Source organism: Bombus flavifrons, chromosome 17 (assembly GCF_040668555.2).
Source record: "Bombus flavifrons isolate JBK064 chromosome 17, iyBomFlav1_principal, whole genome shotgun sequence".
NCBI classification, from domain to species: Eukaryota; Metazoa; Arthropoda; class Insecta; order Hymenoptera; family Apidae; genus Bombus; species Bombus flavifrons.
Window position 1 is genome coordinate 955,330 of NC_138458.1, and position 14,689 is coordinate 970,018.

The following is a 14,689-nucleotide window of genomic DNA, read 5'->3' on the forward strand; positions in this document are numbered from 1 at the left end:
ATAGAATGCATTTTGTTCTTCTTGCGTGATGTTTGCGTCGTTTGGTATTACAACGTCGATTAGGTGGGTTTTCTTCTCCCTTTTATTTACAAATATGGTGTCTGGCCTGTTACATGCAATTGTTTTAACATTGTTTTACACGTAACTGACGTGTATTGTTTTGTCACGGCATAATTTGTAGCTTTCGCTTTCAAATAAGCTTTTAGGTTTTTATTTATACTTATACGCAGTGTATGTGTGTGTTAAGTTCTATTAATATTACTATTACGCGTTACATTGTCATTAGCTTGAAATTTAAAATTACATTATCTTTTCTCACAGTTTTTATTACTTCACTTATAATTACCTTTCAAACATTTCTAACAAAAGCAAACAATATTTCTATCAACGAATTACTGTAATTCTCTTTTAATATAAATTTATCGTAAAGTAGATAGCAAGTATTTAATTCCAGAGACAAACAATTTTCTGAGCAAGAAAGTGATAAAACGTAAACGGTTTCAACTATAATATTTCATTCATATTTATAATTTCTCCATTATCGTTAAATAATTTATGTATCTTTTTTGCTCCCTATCAGGCATCTACTGCACAGTCTATTCTTTCATGGAGTTTCAGCATTGGCCATTGCAGAAAATCTAATGTCCTTTGCTATGCAAAACATCTGTTTAACAGTCACTAACTTTTCCTGTAAATTACGAGCAAAGGGAGTCAAGTTTTATAGACATAGTAATCAAATCAGAACTTGAAAGCTGATTAATTTAACTCTAAAACTTTCTTTATCCAATTATGACTAGCTTAAGCTAAGAATGTTGGACTAAGTGCCACTAATATGTTAGTATCAAACGATCCATACCGTGTCCGACAAAGATGATGTCTGTTAATGGAAACTCGACTCCTTTTCATTATGAAGAGCGTAACGCAATCTTTTTTTTCTCCATTTTTGTGCCATTTGCGGCCATGTAACGAAAAATGTTTTGAAAACAGTAGTGGAAATAATAATATTTCACTCTTTCATACAGAAAGAGAGAATTGCTACGGCATGTAGAATCATATATTCAGGTACTCTAATAAGTAAGTGATTCAAACTTCTACAAGAAATAGGCAGAATGTTGTATTGCGAAAGGCGGTGTGCAATTTGAACAAGTGTTAAGATAATACACTTTTTGAATTTGTCGTAAAATCTTCCGCAATTTTATATAAAAAAAACATATGGACTATTTATGTTACTCGAGCAGTGCTTGGTTTCGCTATGAGAATAAAGTGTATTCAGAATCTTTTCATCATCGTTCGCAGTACACTCGACACACTCTTTTTATTACATGGCTCCAAATGGTAGAAAAATTGTGAATCGCGTTACGCGAAGCAGCCTGTATTTCTTACATATAATTAATTTAAATGTAAATGTACAGACTGTATTTTGATCAAAACAGAGTTTGATTTAATTTTTATAAAGTTACTCTGCTTTAAAGAGCGTTCGAATATGAATGTGATCGACCGTATATAATCCGATTATTAAACCGATAATAAGGATATATTGTGTAAGTTGGTGCTTGCTTAAATCAAATTTGTTGAATATTTATAACATATTTATAAATACGAGGGTTTTCAAAATATTTATAACATACTCGTAAACAGAAAACAAAATTTAAACTGTCGTTAACAATCTTTATATTCTATTTATTCTAAAGAGAAACGGTACGTCTAGTAACCAGGTAGAAATTGAGGTAACACGATGTGATTTGTCTGTTATTGGTGGACATAAATACTAATATACATAACCAACAGCAAAAATAACGTGTATATTAAAATTAATACCAAGCGAAGAGATAGATGCGAGATTCCTCGTCATGCAACGCGATGTGATTGGGGCTGCAGGTACATGTTATCGAGTAATTAAAGCGTGTGTCACGATAATCTTACTAGCAATGTTTCGAATATTCACGCACGGTAACAGTGACCAGAGGAATAGGTGAGAATGTGTTCTCGGAAATCACTGAACTGCCTGACTAGGAGTCGGTGTTCGGGGTTAGTTGCCGGAGGTAGGTTCGCTGCTAGGAGTAGATGGACCGGGGTATGAGAGCGCGTGCCACTCTGATTGTGGCGGCCATACTGGGACACACGAGCCACATACCGACGATTCTTGGTTTCATGCGGCGTGCCTAGACACCCTGAGAATACTTATGACTTGCTGAAGCGGTGCGGCTTCCCGTCTAACTAAGGACGCCGTTTAAAAAACCGCTTACTTTTACGTAAAAAGGTATTTACTAGCTTTAAACCCAACAATTAACGAATAATCTCGCTTTGTTCGTGAAAAGTTTGCTTCACGTAATATGCAATATCAAGTTGAAGATTCAATATCGTCAAAGATTTATATGCTGTCCTGCAGATTACATATACGTAGCAAGGAAAATGCAAGACAGGCAATTTCCCAAACGATGGATTGATCGCGGTGGAGAATTTCTATGGCCATCACGCTCATCAGATCTAAAGCTGCTAGGCTTCTTTCCGTGGTAGACGTTAAAGAACATAGTGTACCGAGGACAACACCGGAGAATACGGAACAACGAATTCATGAAGTATTACTGGTTCGTTAATAAATTGCATCTTTGTAGCAATGTCAATGGATAATGACAGCGATGCGAATGGAGACGACAGAGTGCGATAAAATGAAAAATATCGAGTATAGCAGTAGGGATATCTGTCATTTCTTCGGTGGAGTAATTTCGACGAACACCGCGAGCAAAAGGCTCAGATCGAATAATATTAAGCATCAACTTTTCGTGTGCCGAGATACGAGCACAAAGAAATATTTTCTATGCGTGCATTACAGCGGAAAAATTCAATTTTACTTTTAAAAATTCATCTCGAGACTTCTGTTCGATGCCAGGTTTTTAAAATCTGGCGCGAGTGCGCGGTTCGTGTGCATTAATTTACGCAACAAAGAGCTTTTATAACATGTTGGGGTGAGTTTAAAGGTTGGAAGAGATCGCATGCAAAAAGCTTCCGTTCTTGTTACATAAGCCGGTTTTAACTAACTTCTCGGTACACTAACTATGCCCTATGTATAAATTTCAGTTCAATCAGAGAGGCGCACACTTCTTCGCGTAGCAAACTTTCATTTCAGAAAATGTTTACAGGCGGTTAAATATAAATTTAAATACAAGAAAATCTCGCAGAGCTTCAGCCTGAATGAAATTTGCACAGACAGAAAGCAGGACTCGCAGTTCCGTTTGCTCGAAATTTTTAATTTTCTTTGCGCTAACGATTGCAGTGAATCGCGTGAAATTTACTAAATATAACTTGCCTACTTGGACACATTTTACCTTCTTTTGCGTGGAAAAATCCTGAGTATATTTCTATGTAAAATTCTACATAAAATCAAAATTCTTTCTCGTGTGACAAGAAATGCTGAATAAATATTGATCAAAGAATCATTTGTTCCAAAGTTACAGGCGGACGAGCATTATTCGCTTCTACCACAAATGTTTCAAATTGCTATCATATATTTCAATACGATACAACGTATTCGAATACTATAATATGGGTTCCTTGGAGACCGCCGTATACGTACATTCGTAAAATTCACGATTGTATTCTACTTCTCGACGGAGAAAATTTTCTATTTATTGCTTCAATCTGTGTATCGTGTACCGGTAAATTGTAAATCAGCAAATGTATAGACAAAATAAATACTCGTGTAAATATAAGCAAAAATTTAGAAATAAGTTTGAAAACTTGCAATGGAAACAAGGGATTTGTTTACTTGGTTTATGTCCGTAGAACATAAACTTTCCGTTTATTCGAGTAATTACGATACTTGTCTTTAGAACGTGATACAATCTTTTCTGAGCACTATATTTTCAACAATGTAATTTCTTCTGCTTGTAATAAATTATATACGACTATATTGTTTTCCACTCCAATACCCTGTTAACGTCGAAATCGCCACGTTCGCGGAATCGACATTATCGAATTAACGGGAAGATAATTTATAAAGATTTATAAGTTATAAATCGTTACATGAATTTACGAGAAGAGAAATTGTTCCAATCATCGTCTTTTCTTAATAAAGATTTAACTGTTGTCGGGATCTTCTTTAACGCGAAAGTTAAATTATTTTTAATGAAACGAAAATGTGTGTCGTTTCCAAGTTATTATTTGCTTATTCTATCTTACACAGTCGCTATTAACGATCTTTTCAGTCGGTATTATTCCATCATAAGCTAAAATGAGAAGAAAATTTGTCAATAAATATGATTAAAAATTTGACAATATTACAGTCGTATAATATCGTTAAATACCGTGTGTACTATGCTTTAGTTTTGGAAACAATTTAATAATGATAAAATAACATGGAAGGTACCACTAGTTCTCTTGCTGACACATTTTCAAGATTTTGCACGCTTCCTGTATCTTGAGGTAAAACGATCCATGAAAGAGAATTATATAGGACTAAGAGTCGTTAGAAATAAATTATATAGAATGTAACGTAATACGTAATAACGTAAACAGATCATAAAGTGTGTATATGTTTGTATGTAAACAACTGAGAAAATGATTAGAAATAGATAGACGGATACGTTCGTGAATACAAGTAGAAAAGTGAAAGTACATGACTCGAATATTGTTTATCTCGAGTACTTGTTCCAAATGATTTCGTGTCTTTCGTTTATGGCCTAATAAAATTAACGAAGGGTGACATCCTTCCCCAAACAACGTTTTCATGGAAGTCGCGAGGGGTGCGACAGAAGACAAGGGAATTACGATACGATAGTAATAGCATCTGACATTCACGGATGCGAAATTTGATTCTCAGAATAGCGGTATTTAGCTTGTTCTTGACGACTTCACGAGGGTTAAACTGGTAAGGAAAGCGACTTACATAGCATGTTACTGGCAAACTCTGTAATTTGCCTATCCAGGCAAACTGTGCAATTTCGTCGAGAATAATGGCTTATCTGTTGTGCTGCTTTTGCGTATGCGACGATACACTACTTAATTTGCTTCTCCGTAAAGATGACGCGTGCGATGCGATATGCGTCAGATCAATAACGTACAGTTACATTTCAATGTACTAAAAAATATTAATTAATAGTTAAGTGATATCAGTACATGCTGGAAAGAGGAGAAAGAAAGAAGTGATTTATGTGCGGATAGATTTGGGAACCTAGAACACTTAACAAGGGGCTGCAGGGAAACCGAAAGAGGTGTCAGGTTGGAAGATGTAGTGAGCGGAAGACAGGATAGAGGGATTGCGGGATAGCTGAAGAGGCTGCAAAAGGAAAGAAAAGGAGAAGGCAGAATATAAGCAGACCAAGGGGAGTCTTCGTGAGCATAAAAGGATGCAATAAGTAGGATAATTATTAGTCGGAGTAAGTCGGAGTGTGCGAGAAAGGGAGAGTGAATGATTCGAAATGCGCGGACAAGATCGCTTTGTAAATATAGATATTTGCAAACCAAGTTCAGCCGTTGGTTGCAAGGCCAAATAAATATATAAAGGACATTTGCTAAATGACGCATTAGCAATTTATCGTAATTTGAACTTCCAGCGTATAATATGATCGCGATTTCTTGTTTTGATATAATCTGTATTTTATATGCGCTGAAAAAATGTACCTATATATATCAAAATATATGCTAGTTTGATCAATAATCTCAAACAGTTTGTAATAAAAAAAAATGGAACGTTGAAATAACAGAATAATCGGGTAAAAAGATGATAAATTTTTACATACCCATCGAATGTCTAATTATACTGCCTAAATCTAAACTTTACTTTTTAGGAGAAAACCACGGCATACTGATAAGATAACCGTCCCTGTTTAGAAAACTAAATCTTGTCCTCAGCTTCGACAGCACATCTTGAATGTTTCTTAGGGACAATCGGTATTTTGATCTTACAATCGCCAGTGACGAGGAGGTCGTTTTGCGATAGATATGCCATTTTAGAAATTGCTGGAAATTCTGTCCTAAATCGAATCGTGTTTTACAAGTAAGTTGATTAATAACTCGATGAATTGTTCTTGGTCCTTTGACGACTGACATTTTTCATTTCACTGGTGTACGAGTTGGGGAAATTTGCAATTTTGTCGGGCGATCCATAGTTTGAGAAACCCTGCTGTAAGCGCACAGAGCTGCCATTACGGCCGATGTTATACGCGTACTTCTGGGACAGTATGTTTCCGGGATGAAAAATTACCGGCGACATTGAAACGTCTCTGGAAATCGGGCTCAATTGTTCCATCTTCCGGTTCGTATTAACGTAAGGCCGCGACTTAACGGAATTAACGAGATCGTGTCTAGCTCGTAAAGGGCGGCAGAACGGGGCAGAACGCGGCAGAACGCGGCAGAACGCGGCAGAACGCGGCAGAACGCGGCAGAACGCGGGGCGAAAGTGGCGGCGGTACGATGCAAACGCAGCGGCCCGCTCGAAGCACCGTCAGGATTTTGATAACATGTGACTTTATCTGGAATTCCCGGGCGCACAGGTAGCCTGTTTACTTAAGATAATAGCAAAGCGGAGTGGCTGGCTGAACGTAGATGGAAGGCTGGCGAGGGGAAGGCGAAAGGAAATTTCAGCAGGCAATGTCGAGTCTCTGGGAGGAGGGCAGACGAAGAGAAACGAGGAAAGAACGCGGCGAGTCGAATGCTCGGGGAGGGATAGGATCTCGGGCGAGCGGCGATAGAGGAGCAGAGCAGCCGAAGAAGGGAATCCCGAAGAGGAGAGGAACAGTATAGCTGGAGGGTTGCTTTGCCGCAGAGACGGAAGCGGCTAAGGATAAAAGCGGAAGAGTGAAATAGAGGGGGTGAGATTCTCTCTCAGCCGGGCTACAAGAACTTCATTTTCCGAGCCATTACGCCCCGTCCCACTGCGCTACCTTGCAAACCCCTTTACCCCCTTAAATTAATTTATATCGAAATTTTAAATGACATTCATCGGGTCGAACAATAAATAACACTACCAGCCGAGGAAACGTAGTAACGTGGAGCCACCTTCTCCAACCAGCCTTTTTCACACTTTCCACTCTCTCTTTTCCAAAAGTTCTTGGAAAAATTTTCTCAGCCATTTTTTCCGTACAGTCCGCGAGCGGATGATAAACTCTACGACTGTAATTGATGTAAACGCGATCTGACGATACAGCGAGCTATATGTAATATGCAATTATGTAATATGCTGCTATCGATATGAATATTAAATGTGAATATAACACGTGATATATCTCTGCTCGTGTTTTCTTTTCCTTTTTATTTACCTCCTTCCTCAGTTGCATTTTGCCATACTTATTCACAGTAACAACTATTTATAGCTTCTTGCACTATGCACACGCTTTCATTTATTCGCTCATTTAGCTTTCCATTGGAGTTAGCTATCCGATTTTTATTGGTTTGTCGTTGTAACGAGGATATCCACCGCATGTTTTCTTTTTAAGCTTCTTGGTCCTGTTCTGTATCTTCTTTGTAATGTTTTAGCGTGTTATTTGAATAAGAGTCTATCGTCAACTTTTGTTGATAATTGAGAAAGTGGGATCTCTAAGTATGAGTTCTGTGAAGTGTAACGTACGATTAATCGATTGAAATGTTTATAACGTAAAATAAGAGAAACAGGTAATTAACATTTATCTAGAATTATATCCTTGAAATTGAATCCTTTAGAAATCATTTGGAAAATGAACGATATTTTTCATGGCATGAAATATTATTAAGTTGTACGTTTTAGCTATAACGTTAAGTAAAATAATGGAAAGAAACGTCTGTGTTCATTCGGTCAGAAGATCGGTAACAGAAACGTATTGCAAATGCAGATACGGTTGAGTAAAATTTTAACAACCTGGCACGGTAATGGTCGCTTTTATAATAATCATCGCGATATTCCACGGAATTGGTCCTTTTCCTCGTGGATGTCGGTTTCCACTTTTAGCTTGAATGAATTCCATCTCTTTCTCTATACCGTGTTCTTCTATGTTTCAGTCAAGCAAATTTGCACGATTTGCTGTTTCAATAAACTCGAAATGGAGACCAGTAAAGTTGCACGCGATAGAAATCTTCAATGTTTCTCTCCCGGTTACTTTAAATATGTTATTTCAGATATTAATTAAAAGAGTACTTTTGCTTATTAGCCAGAAAATGTGGACGTAATTATGCGTTTATTTAAAGGCAAATCGTTGTTTCAAGCAAAGTCTGCCATTTCTATCATAATCATAATCTATCATATCATAATCGTAAATTTATACATATTTATATAGGATGTGTCATTTTGATCGATTCGCGCAAATATCTTCCAAACTGTGGCTTATTCCAAAATTCTAATCAAGATGCATTGACACCATTCAATGCACTTTTTAATTCTCTACAAAAAAAGTATTAAAGTACTTGTGTCGAAGAATGATTAGTTTCAAAGATATTTTAACTTTAATCTTGTAAAACTTATCGGACGAAAGACAAGAAAAGACCGTGTCTCGTATCCATTGAATTTTAATGAAATTCATATTGAAATACCTTTGAAATTAAGCAGCTTCAGATACAAGTCCTTAATATCCTTTTGCCGAAAATTAAGAGAACCGCACCTTAAAATTAGGTTGGCTTTGAGATCAGTTAGACTTTTGGTTTTCGAACAGAACATGTTTCTTCCCATTTTGGAGGAAACCTAATCGATCACTTTCTAAGGATCGCCCTGTATATATGTAAGCATCTTACACCATAAAGGCGGATTTCACGCGACGATACGTGTCGTATATCGCAATACGCTTTATAATAGATACCGAATATACATGTGTAGTAACGCATACCAATGGAAGCGTTCGCACGACGATTCTCGACAGATATAGTACCGCGATACTGATTTCCTGTATCCCGAGATCCTCGGCCGCTAGCTATACTCTTCCTATGAAATCGGCAGACGAAACATTGGAACAAATCGTGTCATTCACACGGCAAAGACATGGTACGGTAAAACTCGGTTTATATGAACCGGTTATGTTGATCGGTGTTAGGTTGATCCGTATAACCGGGTCGTTCACTTAATACGAGTCCGCCTATGATTTTGCGTTCGGTTAGTAGGAGTCCATGTTCGTGCAAGGGGAATCCAGGAGACATTTGCATTCAAATACATAACGTTGCAAATTTCTATCGACTGCGAAGATGAGAGTGCGTCACATAACGCGTGCCAGTACTGTTCACATCTTGCTGCGAGACATTCGTACAAGTGGATCGACGCTCAGCGGCAGTTCAGATAATAGAAACTCGGCTAAAGTTCAGTTAATCAAGCTACTAAACTACGAAAATTTCGTTTGTTCAAACAGAGTTCATATAAATGGAGTTTCATTGTATCGTATCCATCCTTCGGTATCGTTTGTTCCATAAATTCCATGATTTTACAATTTTTACAATGTGCATCTAATTTTGATAGGTGATAAGTTTTGGTGCATAGTTGAATCTGTTATTATAAAAAATTGAACAACAAAAATAGCAAACTATCGAATGCCAGCAAGAAATTACGATATATGTATGTAAAGTAATGACTCTTAATATTTTAGGCTTCCTTCTTTGCTCTGCATAATTGTCAACGTACGATTCGAAGAAGACATATTTTGCGTCTTAATATATCTTCAACGAAATTTTACCTACTTTTCTTACGCACATACGATTTTATGACCCTGCGACACTTTCAAATTGTCTTTATTCCTTCCATAAACACCTTTTACATATTCTCCCGAATTATTTTCAATTATAATGACATTCGGTGATCTCTTTAGCAATTCTAAAGTACTTATTCCTTTGCCAATCTAGTCTCTTACATGTTTTGTTGCATAAACCTGTTGCGTTATCCTGTTGAAACGTTAAATCTTCACGCGTGATTCTAGGTCTGTATCCGCTCGTAATAATGTTCTCTTTTCACTCGTTTTTCCTTTTAGCTCTTTAACGTCCGTATAACGTCCAAATAGACAAAACTTTAAACTTGTCCATTCCTCAAAGAATAGATTTTCATCCAAAACGGATGCTCGAGAGGAGAAGTTACTCTCAACTGAAAAATGATCGGAACAAATGATCGATACAAGAACAAATGAGATTATATTTCATTCTCAGATGTATCTCATACGCGTATCTTTCACTGTTTCACACGGCGATACACGTATTGTCTCGTGGGACCGTTATATGTTGTACATTAAACCAGTTACTATATGTTCGTATGTAATAGAAGGAATAATTGCTGAATTATGCGAATGGATAATCGATGTCGTGCTATATCTGTCAGAATGTACATTTTAACCTTACATTTACTGAAAAACAATATTTTCTTCTTATAATGTTGGACTTGTTGCAGATATGGATAAAATGGCAGTCACTTTAATAGCTCCGTTATTTTGGAGCTATGAGAAACCTTTATTATTAGAAAATGTTCGGTATAGAAAGGTTCTTGATATGGCGGTAATAATTGTTTTTAAATGCACCTACATCTATTTAAATTGTTGAAAATGACAACGTGAGTTCGTGCTCGCCACCCATATGCAGATGTGTTAGTTATAAGAAATAGTAACTAGAAGATAACCCAGTTACAATCGATAGATTTAATCGATAGGCTTAAGATACTTTTTTGTTTTTATCCCTAGTTTTTGTAAGCGCGTGCAATAAAGGTTTTTTTTGACTTAGAACGGTGTGATAGATTTATCCATTCAATAAAATAATAACTATTGTGATCCTATCTCTGAGTATAGAAATAACAACATAAATGCAATCATATATCATAGAGAATTGAGACCTAGTGTATTAAAAAATATATAATAAATGTTATTACTGTCACATTATAAACCTCCTTATACTAAACAATTTTTGCTAACAAAGTTTCTTTATAGCTCCAGGAACAACGGAGCTGTTCAAGTGCTAACTCTTATTGGATATTTCTTTTCTGCAAAGTACTCATTTGATATTGAAATCTTAGTTTATAATCATAGTCATAGTTCCTCGTAGCGAAACATGTTTCAAGCAAAGGTTGAATGATTACATGTTTCTCGTTGGTGAATGCGTAAAGAGTTATAGAAAGCGTACGTTTTTCGATTGAAATATTGTAATTTAAACAATTAAATGTTAAGAAATCGAAATTTTCTTATACAAATGTTGACTACGTTTAGTAGAATTGGCGCTTAAAACGATTGTGTTCTACGGTTCCATGAAATGTAAACAGTTGAGAAGTATTCAACCATCGACCTAATGTCAATATTTAGCTGCTGCAGATATTTGTCCGCGTCATTTTTACAGTATTATACATATTTAGTTAGTGTACAGTATCGCTCCGATATTAAGCACACAAGAGAAGAAAAAGTAGATGTGTTATCAGTTTATTCTGAAGTTAGAGTAATTGCAGCACGCGTCAAACGATGATGGTACACGGTGAGATTTCCTCATAAAATCTAACCGTCTGGTAATACTTTCAATAATGTTGTTAAACAATTTCGACAAATTGGAAACTTTTCATGTAAAAAACCGATTCGAAGTAAAACAGTGACGAACAATGGAAACGACATTACACTTTTGATCGCAGCTACATTGATCCGTCAGTATGCTATCGCGAAATTGAAAGGCAATATGGAATTAGTCGGGCAAGCATCGTATAGTCGAGCATACTCCAAAGGCACAAAATTCATCCACACCGTTGGTCAAAAGTTTTAAAGTTCACTGACAATGCTTTTTATCGTCATTTAAAATTTTGTGAATGTTGATTCAGATAAATCGATCGTCAACATCGACAAAGCAAAGTGTTAACGTACGGTTTGGTATACTCGGAAATTGTATTATTGGGCCATATTTTACGAATGTAACACTGGCCGGATCAAAGTATACACGTTTTCTAAGAGAAATTTTATGCGCATTATTGGAAGACTTGCCTGTTAAATATTCCTCGAAAAACGCGCATCCAACAAGATGAATGTCCTGCGCATTGTACATTAATGGGAGAAAATACATCGAATGGATTATTTCCAAATCATTGGATAGGAAGAGGCGATCCTACTAATTTTCCAGCTGAAGGACAAAGTCTGCGCATAAATGCTAAATATTGCAAAATGTAACCCGGAATATTATACAAGATTATAGGTAAAAAGATTGCATTATTCTACTATCTTTCGATATTAATTGGTTCCTCGTATCGTTCTTAACAAGGAAGTACTCGATACTTTTCGACAACTCTATTTTTGAACGTTTACAACAAATACTCAGACATTTGACCGCTACGTTCTAAGCATTTTTTCATTCGTTTTCTTAAATTTCCCATTACACTGTTCATTTATTCAGCACTCATACTCAAACAGCTCCATTCAATTCGTTCTTTCGTGTCATCTGCTAGAATACAAGTTTCTATTCACAGTCCATTTTTGAAAAAAGCCCGTAGGAAAATGTGAAAGAGGTTTAAGTCAGGTTTTAAAACCCTAACCCATTTTTCTTCACAAGTTGATGTTAAATATGTGTATCTCCGTATGGCGCGTGCATTGCAAGCCGGTGCTCCATCCTGCTGATAGTACTCGTATTTCAGATGGTTTCGCGTCTCTGATGGAACATCACGTAGCAAATCGGGTAATGTGAATTCCAGGAAATACGGATATCGTTTAGCATTTAAAGTATTGTGGGGAAAGAAATACGGATCCATAAGGCACGTATTAAGAATTCCACACCACACGTTGATGCATCTTACTTGATTGTTCGTATTTCTTGTAGGACGTGGATTTTCTGTAGCGCGTCTACTTTAGGGCAGACGTGCTCGTTGTGTCGATTAAAAATCCCACTACTAGCAAAAGTATTGATAAAGGTACATTCGTTTGTCCATGGACAAAATGTTCGCAAAATGTTTGCACAAAATGTTCACTTCGCCACTGTCTTGAGAAAAATCGGCACAACTATATTCTACGAAACTCATCTCCCGCATATAAAGTATCCTTCATGGAGCAATGATATTGGTCACGAAAGTCTTATAGTAGATACCTACGTATTCCATTCTTGCTGCAATGTGTCGATAAACATTTTTATTAAAATACCTATGCAAGCACCCTAAATTAAACAGTGAACAGCTGAAAATTTCATTCGGATGACTTTATATTTTGAGTGCAAACAAATTCATTATCGTGAAATATTTCGTAATATTGCCAATTGGTACATTATTTTCATGCGTAGAGCAATTGTCATATCCTGTATTACCAATAGACTTCGGTCGCTATATCGTATCCAAGCGCATCTTTTTTAATTTACCGACAGTACTTTGTTTCGTGACTTACTTAGATTAGACTCCAACTAGCAAAACACAATGTCGAACAAGTAACGACATTTCGCGACAATATCATTATGATAGTTGATAATTCATTTCACTCTACATATTTAGCTTATTTTCCATCGTTCTATTATATTTTATGTATTTCATATGTATCTTTTCAGTCGCTTAAGTAAATTTATTTGCATTTCCACGTTAAAACACTTTTCAATTCCTCTACTAACCTTTTTTTTTTTTTTTTTTTTTTGTTTTATCAACGTGTTCAAAGCACCTAATTTGTTTTCTTATTGTTTGAACTTTCACCTTTAATTTAGTAAAAAAAAATTGTATCGATTCGTTATTTGGTTTCATTTTTATCCCAATTTAAAAATGGAAGACATATTTTATTGTATTATTTCCGAAAAGGCAGGAACGCATCGCCGCAAGCACACAAGCAATTATGTGCCGTATATGGGAATAAAGCCTTGAAAGAAAGGCAGTGTCAAAATTGGTTTGCCAAATTTCGTTTTGGTAATTTTTCGCTGCAAAATGCTCAACGATCTGGCTGTCCAGTTGAAGTTGATGAAACCTATATCAAGGCCATTACCGATTCAAATCGTCATAACACAACGCGTGAGATTGCAGAGAAGCTCAATGTATCTCATACATGCATTAAAAAAAATTTAAGACAGCTTGGCTATGTCAAGAAACTCGATTTATGGGTCCCTCGTCGGCTTAAGGAAATTAATATGACACAACGCATCAGCATCTACGATTCGCTTCTGAAACGCAATGAAATTGATGCAAGATGAATCAGTCCAGACAACGCCAAAAGTTGAGATTCACCAAAAAAGATTATGCCGTCAGTTTGGTGGGATTATACAGGAATTCTGTACTTTGAAACCAGGAAACCAAATGATTAATTCAAACGTGTAAGTTCAACAACTCGCCAAACTGAGCGACGCAGTTCAAGAAAAACGGCCAGAATTAGCAAATCGTAAAGGTATTGTTTTCCGTTTATTTCGTTCCATACAGAACTCCTTAAATGGTAAAATTTTTAATGACGCTGATAATGTGAAATCACATTTAATTCAGTTTTTTATTAGCCAAAATCGGGAGTTTTATGAACATGGAATTATGACACTGCCTGAAAGATAGCAAAAGGTCATCGAAAAAAAACGGACAATACCTAATTGAATAAAATTATATTTTTCCTTCTTATTTAAAATACGCAAGCACTTAGTTGCCAAGCCAATATTTCCATATTATTACATCTTTTAATCATCAACTTCGCCATAAAACATAGGTTTGAAATGCACAGAATAACTCTGCTCACACAGTGGAACACGACATCTGCAATCCTTATTACTAATTGTGCAAAAACAGTATGACACAAAACATTACACATTTGCATCGTGTACTTGAATACGAGTGAAACTATAAAATAATGGATAT

General features: G+C 36.1%; 1 protein-coding gene and 1 long non-coding RNA gene across 5 annotated transcripts in view; one reads left to right on the forward strand and one right to left on the reverse strand.

Moving 5' to 3' along the window:
• Positions 1-14,689, reverse strand: part of LOC138188602 (luciferin 4-monooxygenase) — a 79,013-nt gene that overhangs the window by 16,742 nt on the left and 47,582 nt on the right. The gene's annotated exons all lie outside the window — the stretch shown is intronic.
• LOC138188730 (uncharacterized) lies at positions 1,815-3,311 on the forward strand. The gene is made up of 4 exons (XR_011175637.1): positions 1,815-1,884; positions 1,958-2,260; positions 2,390-2,966; positions 3,079-3,311. It is a non-coding gene; the product is annotated as an uncharacterized LOC138188730 (long non-coding RNA).